This window comes from Python bivittatus, unplaced genomic scaffold (assembly GCF_059951505.1).
Source record: "Python bivittatus isolate LINGU-HERP-01145 unplaced genomic scaffold, Pbiv_v1 ctg000260_np1212, whole genome shotgun sequence".
Lineage (NCBI taxonomy): Eukaryota > Metazoa > Chordata > Lepidosauria > Squamata > Pythonidae > Python > Python bivittatus.
This window is the reverse complement of record NW_028277055.1, coordinates 655,204-665,912: the sequence shown is the minus strand read 5'-3', so window position 1 is coordinate 665,912 and position 10,709 is coordinate 655,204.

Genomic DNA, 10,709 nt, shown 5'->3' with positions numbered 1-10,709 from the left:
CTCAAAGACAAAGGGAAAAGGGAAAGTTGACAATAGAAGAGAATATAGGAAGCTCAGGGTTGAACTGTGAGGTCCTTGGTGCTCTCTGAGCTTGGTCATTTCCGTGCAGACGTTTCATTACCCAACTAGGTAACATCACCAGTGCTAGTGAGTGAGTGTGGGGTTTGCTCCTTGTCTATATACAGTAGCTTGTCCTGCCAGTTTTGGTAGGGGTGTGGTTTTCTCTTTGGTAATTCCTTGATTAGGGTACTGTTTTCTGCCTGATTGTTTGTCTGGTGTTAATCCCTGCTTATCTGGATCTTGGCTGCTGGAGAGGACGTGTTCTGGTCTTTTGGTTTCCTTCTTAGCTTTTTTTTGACCCCACACTCACTCGCCCTGATGATGCTACCTAGTTGGGTAATGAAACGTCTGCAAGCAAACCACCAAGCTCAGAGAGCACCAAGGGCTTCACAGAAAGTTGACAAGCTGAACAACAAAAGCACCCATCATCTAAACCAAGGTGTAATTGACCTGAGTAAGTTGAGCATAATTTGTCAATTTAATCCCCTCCCAAAGGTGCGCCTAGTGGATGAGTCAGAAACGACCCTGGCAAAGGTTTCCTCCTGCCTTCAGCGACCTTGAATATCAGCCTAACCTTCTGCTCGCCGTTGCTTTCCTTTCCCTGACAGTGCAAACTGCTACTTTTCTATCTTCAAGGCACCAGAGCAAGCAGGGCCCATTTGGTTTCAGACAAGAAGCTAAACCTGGTTAGTTTTAACCCTGGATAATTTCATGTAGCTTGCTGAGTTATGCAAACCCATCACCTTGGTTAGTTTATGGTTCTGTGTGTTGCGCAACCCCAGAAAATGGGCTAATTCCAGTAACCAGGCTAAGGGTGTAATGTTTGCACAAGGGGCTAACCCATGGTTAGCTGAACCACAGGTTGCTGAAGTACCCCAACTGCATGAGAACTGGTTGTGTTCTCATGGCATCCTGAACCACAAGTCAGTCCACCACAGTTTACCAGTTACTTTAGGATTTGATATGTTGTGTGGACCCAGGCTATGGTTAACTACAGGCAAGCCCGTTCTGTGAATTGAGCCACACCAGTCCAAAGTCCCATTTTAGCTTAGCAGGTTGTGAGAACTCAGCCTTTGGGCATCCCAAGGAGAGGGGAGCAGAATAATCATTTGAAACCACATATTTTCTTAACATGGAAATAATTTTCCTTTCCACTGTTTTTCATCCATAGAAGTCAATCACCCAGTAAAACCATTAAGACACTCCACCCCCACCAGTCCTTAAATAGTTCTTGGGCTTGAATTAATTGATTTCTTCCCTGCTTTATTCAGTGTTAAGTATTGAATCCCTCTTCTTGTTTCAGATACGGAAGCTGTATTGGATGGCCCTCCCTTGGTATGTGAAGGTCTGGTGCAATGGCTCCCATTCCTCCTCTGTCAAAGGTTGGGGAGTCAGACCAGGAGAAAGGTGGCAATCCCCATTTTCAGTATTTTTGGAGTACAATCTATTAGATTCTCAGTGGACTGAATATGACATGACAGTCTTTTCAAGACTCCAAGCCCATAACTACTTTTATAGGAGGAATACCCTGGTTGGGTTCACACAACATGCCAGGATAGGCTAAAGGGAGGTTGGGTAGTTTGTAGTGCAGCAGGTTGTAGGAATCTAGCCCTTGTCTCTACTTGTTGGCAGAACCTGGCCCTCACTTTTGGTTAACTTAGCGGTTGAATGGGGAGTCAGTACCTGATCCTGCTTGCATTGGTTGGCTTTGTATAACACGCTGCTGGCCCAGGGCCAATTGAAGCATGGCTTCCCAAATTTTCTGGAATCACCCCACACACTCCACAGAAAGATACCACAAGATCTGGGGTCACATAACCACACTGAGCTATCAGCCAGCCCACCATACTTGATAAAGTATGTTGTTGTTGATCCCTCCCAACAAGTCTTTGCAGCTCCAGCACTTTCAGAAAAGTTTACACAGTTCCAAGAAAGAGGAAAGTGTGAGGAGGAACCTCAGAACAGCCCAGCTGTGATTTGTATAGTATTAGATGGGACAGAAAGAAACTTGGGCAAGGGTTCAGGATTCTTTTATTTCACCTTACTGCGATTAAGAACATTCCTGGAATCCCTGCTCTGCCTGTTTTGATCTGGCCTACTTCAAAGAGCTGACACCGGTGTGAAGATGCTCTTGGAGAAGAAATTGCTTTGGCAGCCAGCATGTTGACCGACTTTTCCATGATTGCTGATAAGGCTGCCAACATATCTGAAAAGGAATAGTTATGATTTGATGTGAATGTCACTCGCATAGCTGGCAATGAAACCATAACACAGACAGAGTTCTTTGGAGGTGTGACCCCAACTGCATTGGATACAACCTCCACTGCCAATCGTATACTTGGTGGGTACCCAAACTTCACCTTCAGTCTGGAGGAGTTCCTTGGGCAAGGATGTGAAGACTGCTCTGTAGCAAAAAGGAGGTGGGCAGGGAAAAATAAGATTTGGTATCTGAGAGTTGCTTTGGGTCATTGTGTAGCTTAGAGCACAAAAACTCGAATGCTTGCTCAAGATGAGGAATATAATTGGCATGGTCAAACCAGCACCAGTTTTTTTCTCTGAGAGCACAAAAAGAAGACAACTTATTCCAGCTGTGCCACTACTGTGAGGTACAAGCACTTTGGAGAATGTTCCAGCAACTTTGACATGCGTTTTGAGCAGTTGCATGTACTAGTCAAGTGATGACAAACCTATGACACGTGTGTCAAAGGTGACATTCCATGACGTTTTGGGTGACATGCCAGCATTCACCAACACCTGACAACAACTATTCTCCCTGTCTGAGTTACTGAAGAAACTGAGTTTGTTTTACTCATATTTCATTTTTGTAATTATTTGACATTTCTTCGTATAATACGTAGCACCACGCATGATTGGACTGCATTTTTTAAAATAAATGAATATGTAAAAAATGGTCTCTCTTTTGTTTGGGGTGGGGTGGGGGTGTGACACACCAGCAGAGTCAAGTTAGGCATTTTCCAAATTTTTGACACGCCGAGCCCAAAAGTTTCGCCATCACTGTACTAGTCAATACCTCGTCAGGAAAAATACACTGGGATGCCTAGCAGCTATAATGTTCTTTGAGGGCATCATGTTTCCTCATCTTGCTTGTTATAATTTCAGGGTACTCAGCACCATTGAAATCTGTGATATCAGATGTGCAAGCTGCACATCTACCTATTCTTCAAGTGTGCAGTCACATCTAGAAGGTCCTCGTTGTCTTTTGTGGTCACAGGGAAAAAGTAGAGGGCCGCTTCAAGGGGATCTTAGTCACAGTTCAACAGCTAGCAGAGAAGTTGGAGACTGAGTGATAGGTCCCTTGACAGCGTGGACTTCAGAGATGTCAGTGTGAAATGTGTTGGAACATTCCCATTAGTCTTTCTATGTACCATCCCTGCACTCAGTGATTTCATCATTGGAAAACAAGTTGGCGCAGAAACATGCAAGTCATCAGTGTCTTCTTACTTTTTCCATGCCATGTGGCAGTACCTGAAGTGACAGAATTCCAAGCAGAAATCAATATCATATATAACATGGACAATTTGCATGCAGAAGCAGCCATCTGACATGAAATGTGGTCAAAGAAGGAGACCCTTGGTCTTCTTCAGCTTGAAAACGAACTTCAGGATTTCTTGCAGCACACTGCAGTATTCCCTTCAGATCGACACTCAATTCTTATCACGCCAACACTACTAACCTGCACAGTGGAGAGGTCATTCAATATGATAAGAAGGTGAAAACATGGTTGAGATCGACAAAGACAGATGAGTGGTTATCAGGACTGTGCCTGATAAGTGAGCACAGAAAGAACATTTCAGAGAATGACAATTTGCTCTAGAAAGGGATTGACAGCTTTGCCAAGGAAACCAGATGACTGCTGTTCTTGTTTCAGAAATAGGAGGTAAACTATGATATTCATGTAAGTTGACACATATTTGTAGGAATAAAAAGCAAGTGGATCCTTAATCTTTCCGTTCATGATCTTCTGCTTCTTGATGCGTGTTGCAACAGGCTGGTGCTCATATGCTTATGACCAGAAGAAGACCGAAGCAAAGAAGAAGGGAGGGAGCTCTTCCAGGAAGATATAATGTTGAAGAAGACCAGAAGGAGATACCCCTCTGGGAAGTCACTGACTAGCCAAGATCCTGGATGGTTGCAGTTTCTGTTTCAGATCAGGAGTAGTTGCTAAAGTATGTTCACACTGCCTTCTCACAGATGTGAGAAGATGTGTGATGATATGAGCTGTTTAGCTTCTGATGAGAGCTGGTACTATAGAAAGACTTAGAATGTATCTCTCACCTTACATTGGAGGAGACAATTGCAGGAAGCCCTTGACCTGGTGCTTGTTGAGCCTCTTGGTACTGATACTGGTTTACTTCAAGGTTGTATCTGAGTGATCTTTTACAGTTCTCACAGGAATGAGTGGAAGAAAGGACCAAGAGGGGAGTAAGAAGCCCACGCCCAACAGCAACAACCACCAGGATCCATGCCTACAACTGGAGGAACTCAGTGGCGACAGAGTACCAACAGAGTCAGCTCAGGTGGAGCAGAGACTGGAAAGTGAGAACAGCCACAGAACTGCAAAGAGAAGTGGAAGAAGGGAGGAGGCAAAGCAGAAGTCCGGGAGAGTTGGGCGGGTCAAGAAGAGAGAAGAAGCTGGAGTTGGACTAAGGCGGGGAGGAAGGCTGCAGGACTGTGCTGAGATGGAGAAGGAGAGTTTAGAGAAGTGGGATTGTGGGTCAGATGACAACTTCTGATTGTATTCAGCGTATGCTATTTAAAAAATCTGTCCATTTGTTTTCTGTAATAGATAAATAAGGAAAGGGCGGCTTACATCCACAGTATTTTTTAAAAATCTTTTATTTATTTCTCACATTTCTATAGCCACCCATCTCACAGGGAAGTGACTCTAGGTGGCTTACAATAAAAATGGCTAGCTTTAGGAGCAACACACTTACTGGCGCATCTTAAATGGGTTTGAAATATGTGTATGTATTGCTTTATGAAAGATATACATTGCTTGGATAAGGCTAGCGTGTTAAGTGTCTGTTCACGTTTTTATCACACCAGTAACCATTCAAGGTCACGCTCCGACTTAGATTATAATTGACACATTCCCCCAATTCCTTCCAAAAGACTCATCTTACTATCTGTGCTGGGACTGACTATTCACTTCCCCCTTAAATGAAATGCTTCTTATGGCCGAATCATATTTTCTGGGGCACGGTACATCAAGGGGATTGTGTCAAATCATTTATGCAGCTGTAAGATCAGCTCGAGTGCCCGTACCATGGACGGGGCTCCCTTCAAATGAAACAGGCTAGGAAGAAACCTGTCATCGGCCCGGCAGTCTTTCCCCTCGCAAGCTAACGTTGTTCCAGGTGGTTTTTTTTTTTTACATCTTTCAAATCTTGGAGATGTTCCTGGAAAGCTCTGATCTATTCTGGAGGCCTGTTCCTCTTGGATAGCGTGCAAGTCATGAATAAAGTTATGTTTATAGAAGAAAAATGTTGCAGGGATGAGCGCAGTTGGATGCCCATTTATAGCAGTTCAGAGCCAACTGAATAAAGGCACCGATACCTTATCATTCCTTCCAGTCATTCAGCTGTCAATCATGGCATGATGTCATAGTCCTGATAATGAGTCATCGAGCAAGTCCGAATAATGCTCATCGTCAAAATCTATGCTGTGGCTGAAGGCGGAGTTGCATTGGAGCCAAAATGGAAGCTCTATTCCAGCCTTCATTGACTCGGAACTCTTCAGATTTTGGGAGCACAAATTCCCAGAATCCTCTACCAGCCAATAGCCTGCTGGGCAAGAAGGTTGAAAGATACCAAGAAGGTTGAAAGATGGTCAAGAAGGTTGGAAGGTGGTTCTGGAAGGCTGTCTTTCACCATTAAACGTTTAGATACTGCTAAAAATATTGGTCACTGTATTTTTTTTATTTTTTTTATTTATTATTAAATTTATATGCCACCCATCTCCCCCAGAGGGTGACTCTGGATGGCTTACAATTAAAAATTTATGATGTGTGTTGGTTTGTATAGAGAGGTAGGTAGGAGAGGAAACCTTGGAAGCTTTCCCTGTTTTTCCCCCATGTTATCTAGCTGGCAACATAAAGAACCATCTAGCTGTTAACATAAATAACCAACACAATCCTTTTAAGAAAGGCCAATCCCTCTGCTTTCTTTCTTTGATACAGATTTAAAGTGTAAATTCCACAATGTAAGCACTTTTAAAAATCGAACTGCTACTGTTTTTGAGTCACTTTTAGTAGAGTACCTTTTTCTCCAGCTTTGCTTTGTTTTGTGTGTGTGTGTGTGTGTGTGTGTGTGTGTGAGGGAGAGGGGTTTGGCAACTTTTTGACTGGTGGGGGAAGACTAATGCTTGTGGAGTTTAATTGATGCTAGTGTTTACCCCACTGAGAACTTCAGTGGGGTGCCCAACTTCACTTCCACCTTCTTTTGTACCACTATTCCAACACATATCTCCTGAATCTAAGAGGATGTCCACCCAGCTAAGCATGGATAGTATTTTATCCTTAATATGACTATACGAAGCCAGGGCCTTAGATCTACTCTTTCCAATCTCTCCCTAACTCACTTTGCTCCTGGATTATTCATCCCCAATTAAAAATTAACAATTTGTCAGTCAACATTACCCGAGATGAAATTTCTCTGGAGGTATTTTTCTGAGAAATTTCCAGGGAACTTTTCCCTTGCCTTCTGCTTCAGTTCCTCTGCTTGGAAGAAGAGCGAAGAATTTTTCACACCAAAATGCTGCTTTTATCTCTGTTTGGTGGGAGAAGCTGGCATTGTTGGCCTATTTCAAAGGGAGCACTGCCATCTTTTGGAGAAGCTGTGGAACTGCACCAAATCGCTGCAGAACAGCCAGTGTTTCTTATGTGTGGACTTCAACTCCCAGAATTCCTCAGCCAGCTGGCTGGGGAATTCTGGGAGTTGAAGTCCACTCATCTTAAAGTTGCCAAGGTTGAGAAACACTGAGCTAAGCAAACCTGTTATGATACATAAGGTGCACAATTAAGAGTATCTTCTTATGTATTTCCCAATAGTTCATTCATTTTAATTTCTTCATTAAAAGAGACCCACTCAGCTACTTTTATATTTTTCTCACTGAATTTAGAAAGGAAAGGAGAAAGAGTGTCCTTCACCAGACATAACTCTAAAAATGAATGCCTTCAGGACAGGTTGAAGATGATAAGATAGTGACTGGTTTCATACGTTTGCATAAATTGTATTACATTTGACCTGTGATTTGCTGAATAATCACAACGGGCTTTTTATGCCACACCTAACCATGGTTTGCCAAGCCAATTGGCTGCGTTTGCACCTTGCATTATGCAATTTGCCCCAAGTCTGAAAAGTCAGCTAATGTAATCTCAGATAGGATAGGCTGATGTTTTGGACTTCAACTTCCATTAATTCAACCAGCATGGTCAACCGCAGGGGATGATGGGAAATGTAGTCCAAAGCATCTAGGGGGCACCAGGTACCCCAATCTTGATTTAAATTAACAAAAGGAAAATCACAACCCCATTATATAGTACGTAAATATATAAAACAATAAACAAATAGAAATAAATGAAAAAAGGGGAAGGAGAAAGAAAGAAAATCTAGAAAATACTGTATACCCATTCAGCAACTGAAGGAAATTAGACCAAATCACTTGGAAGATCTCTTCCTTGCCTGTCTGTCAAGGAAAAAACATTCCAGATGTTGACAAAATTTCCATCTCAGTGTTACTTACTTGCAGAATAACAATCTTGGCTACAATGGACCCGCAAACATTCAGAACTCTTGGTAAACTGGTACATTCTGGCAGATCGACTAAATGTTTTGCAAAGGCTAAGATGCAAAAAAGTCAAGCAAAGTTATTTTTTAATTATGGGTGGCCAGGAGGTGGTGCTAGAATCACGGAAATAAAAATTGAAATTTTTGAAAACTATTTTTGAATTTTTTTTATTTTAAAAAAACCATTAAAGTATATTGTCAGCATCTCAGTTAAAAACGGAAAAGCTAATTTCACTGAACTTTGGTGTTAAAAAGAAGAAAAAAAAACCTCCAGAAAATTGGGACATCTGTTGTTTTAAATAGATACTGTTGTCTTTCTCTGCCTCATAAATAGACTTTTTGTTACATAAGGAGAATATGCAGCTCTAAAGGCTGGAGTGGAATTACATATGGAAGTAGCTTTAAGCTGCAATTAAACTTTTTAAAGCTGCAGTGCTCTTCATGTGGATTATTGGATTCTCTCTTGAACTGGTGAGGCTTATGTCTGTGTTTAGAAAGCAGAACATGGCTATGGAAGAGGAGTGGGGGGCACTGAAAACCTGACAGAGAGCTGCAAATAATCTTGATTATTTCCCTGAAAGGGAAAAAGAAAGTTTTCATTCCTTTAATAAAGCAGAAAGTATTGACTTAAGCGAGGGTTCCTCAACCTTGGCAACTTTAAGATGGGTGGACTTCAACTCCCAGAATTCCCCAGCCAGCATGTTTTAAGATGGGTGGACTTCAATGCTGGCTGGGGAATTCTGGGAGTTCAAGTCCACCCGTCTTAAAGTTACTAAGGTTGAGAAACACTGCCTTTAACCACTATACCAAACTGGTTCTCTGGGCAGGAGAACTTAAAATGCCAGCTTAAAATTTCAGCAACTTCCCCAGATTGGGCTGGGATAAATATTAGCTTGAAGACCTGGAGAATCTGTAGGCTCCTGGACTCAGTGCTTTGGTATAGCCTCAGGGCCCTTCTAAGAATTGCCATTAAATGGCAATTTTTATAGTGATAAAAGTAGGAAGTTATTAAACACTTTGGGAACAATAAAATTAATTCTGTTTACTTTTAGTTGATTTTAAAACAAATGAAAATAAAGTTTAGTTTCTGCCTTCACCACTTTTTTTGAAAACCTTGGCATACAGTATCATTCAATGGTTGCTCACTCCTGTTATAGATAGATCCATGGTCTGACATGGTATAAGCCATCTACTCATCTTCCCATCATCTTCCTAAATAATTGTGGCTAAACCAGAGCAAATGTCTAACTCCTTCCTCTTTAATTCCTTACAAAAGTGGGTTAGTTATAGTAACATTTTTGGAGTCAAAGATAGAATAGACAATGACATACTTTTCAAATTTCACTTTAGAAACGTATGATGAGTTGGGTGATCTCCAGACTCCAGCGATCATAGATCTGAAGGGTCTGGACTGAAGTTGATTGCTGGAATTAGGAAATAAATTAAATAAGGTAAATCTAGGCTGTCGAGTCTTTCGATGGATGAGAGAACGAAAGAAGTGGACAATTTACAAAGTCACATACATGAATGACTTCTGTTGTGAAAACAGTCAATAATAATAATAATAATAATAATAATAATAATAATAATGATAATAAAAAATAGTCAGTTGCAAAAAAATCATGATCAGTACATTGCAAAAGGTAGCTTTATTTGGAACAGCTTATATCCTGCGCTGAATCCTTTAACACCATCAAATAAGAACATCTGCCTATCCCAGGTCCTTGGGCAGGATTCAATAGGTGAATGAAAATGCCAGGTCCAGTCTAAACATCTGGCTGTCTATGTGACCAACCATAATAATAAAAAAACCCAAGACACTCAAAAAGTTGGACAATATTTGATTTTAAGGCCGTGCCTCCCAGATGGAGGCCATGAGGATAAAAAGGAGACATGCCCTCCTTTTGCTAGACGTTTGATAACCCTGTCCTTGAGGGAAGCTTTTAATATGGAAAAAGTTCAGTTGAATGAGACTGGGGGTGAGAAACCTTCAGCCGATAGACCGAATCCGGCCCGTCAGTCTGGTGCATTTGGCCCACAACATCTCCAGCGAGGCCTTGCTCCCTTTCCTATCACTTACAGTCCAAGCAGCCTCTGCTTTGCTTTCTTGAAACTCCACCCCAGACATCACTTGAAGGAGGATGCGAGAGAGAAATGCATCCATTAAATTCAGTTTCCCAGACCTGGCCTTTCTTGGCTTACCCCAAATGAAAGGAGCCATCACTATAACCATTGCTCATTTTCTCTTTTTGCTAGCCTTCTTTCAAAGCCATTACTGGCTGTTTTGGATACGGACTTTCTTTCATTTCTTATTTTAATGTCAAATATTTTCTTCTGTCAATGAGTGATCCATTGAAATAAGATGATCTCACTATGACGCGAGAGGGAGCTTTATCTAAAATTATGCAGCCCAAATGTGCCAGGAAGGACTGGATAAAGCTACTTTATTTCCTTTCTCCACGTTGTAATTCCTTTTCTACATTTTAGTTATGCCTACTACTTTAATAACATATTTTCTAAACTCAAAAGGCCAGAATATTGAAGCTGGGTCTCCTCCTCCTCCTCCTCCTTCTTTTTAGAGAAAAGGTGAGATTATTAACCTTCTCTTTAAGAAGAAAAGAGATGAAAAGAGCACTGAATCATTAAAATCTCACCTTGTGCGGAGAGAAGCTAAGGTTGAGATAATTTATCGGAGAGGTTTCCAAGGGGGCTAGTGGCAGTTCCTGGATAATCCTGCACTTTGAATCAGCAAGAAGCAGCCAATCCAATTAAACATGACAATTTAGATATTCATTAGCATTAGCAAGTTCCTAAAAAATGGGACTTACTTGTCAGCCAAGG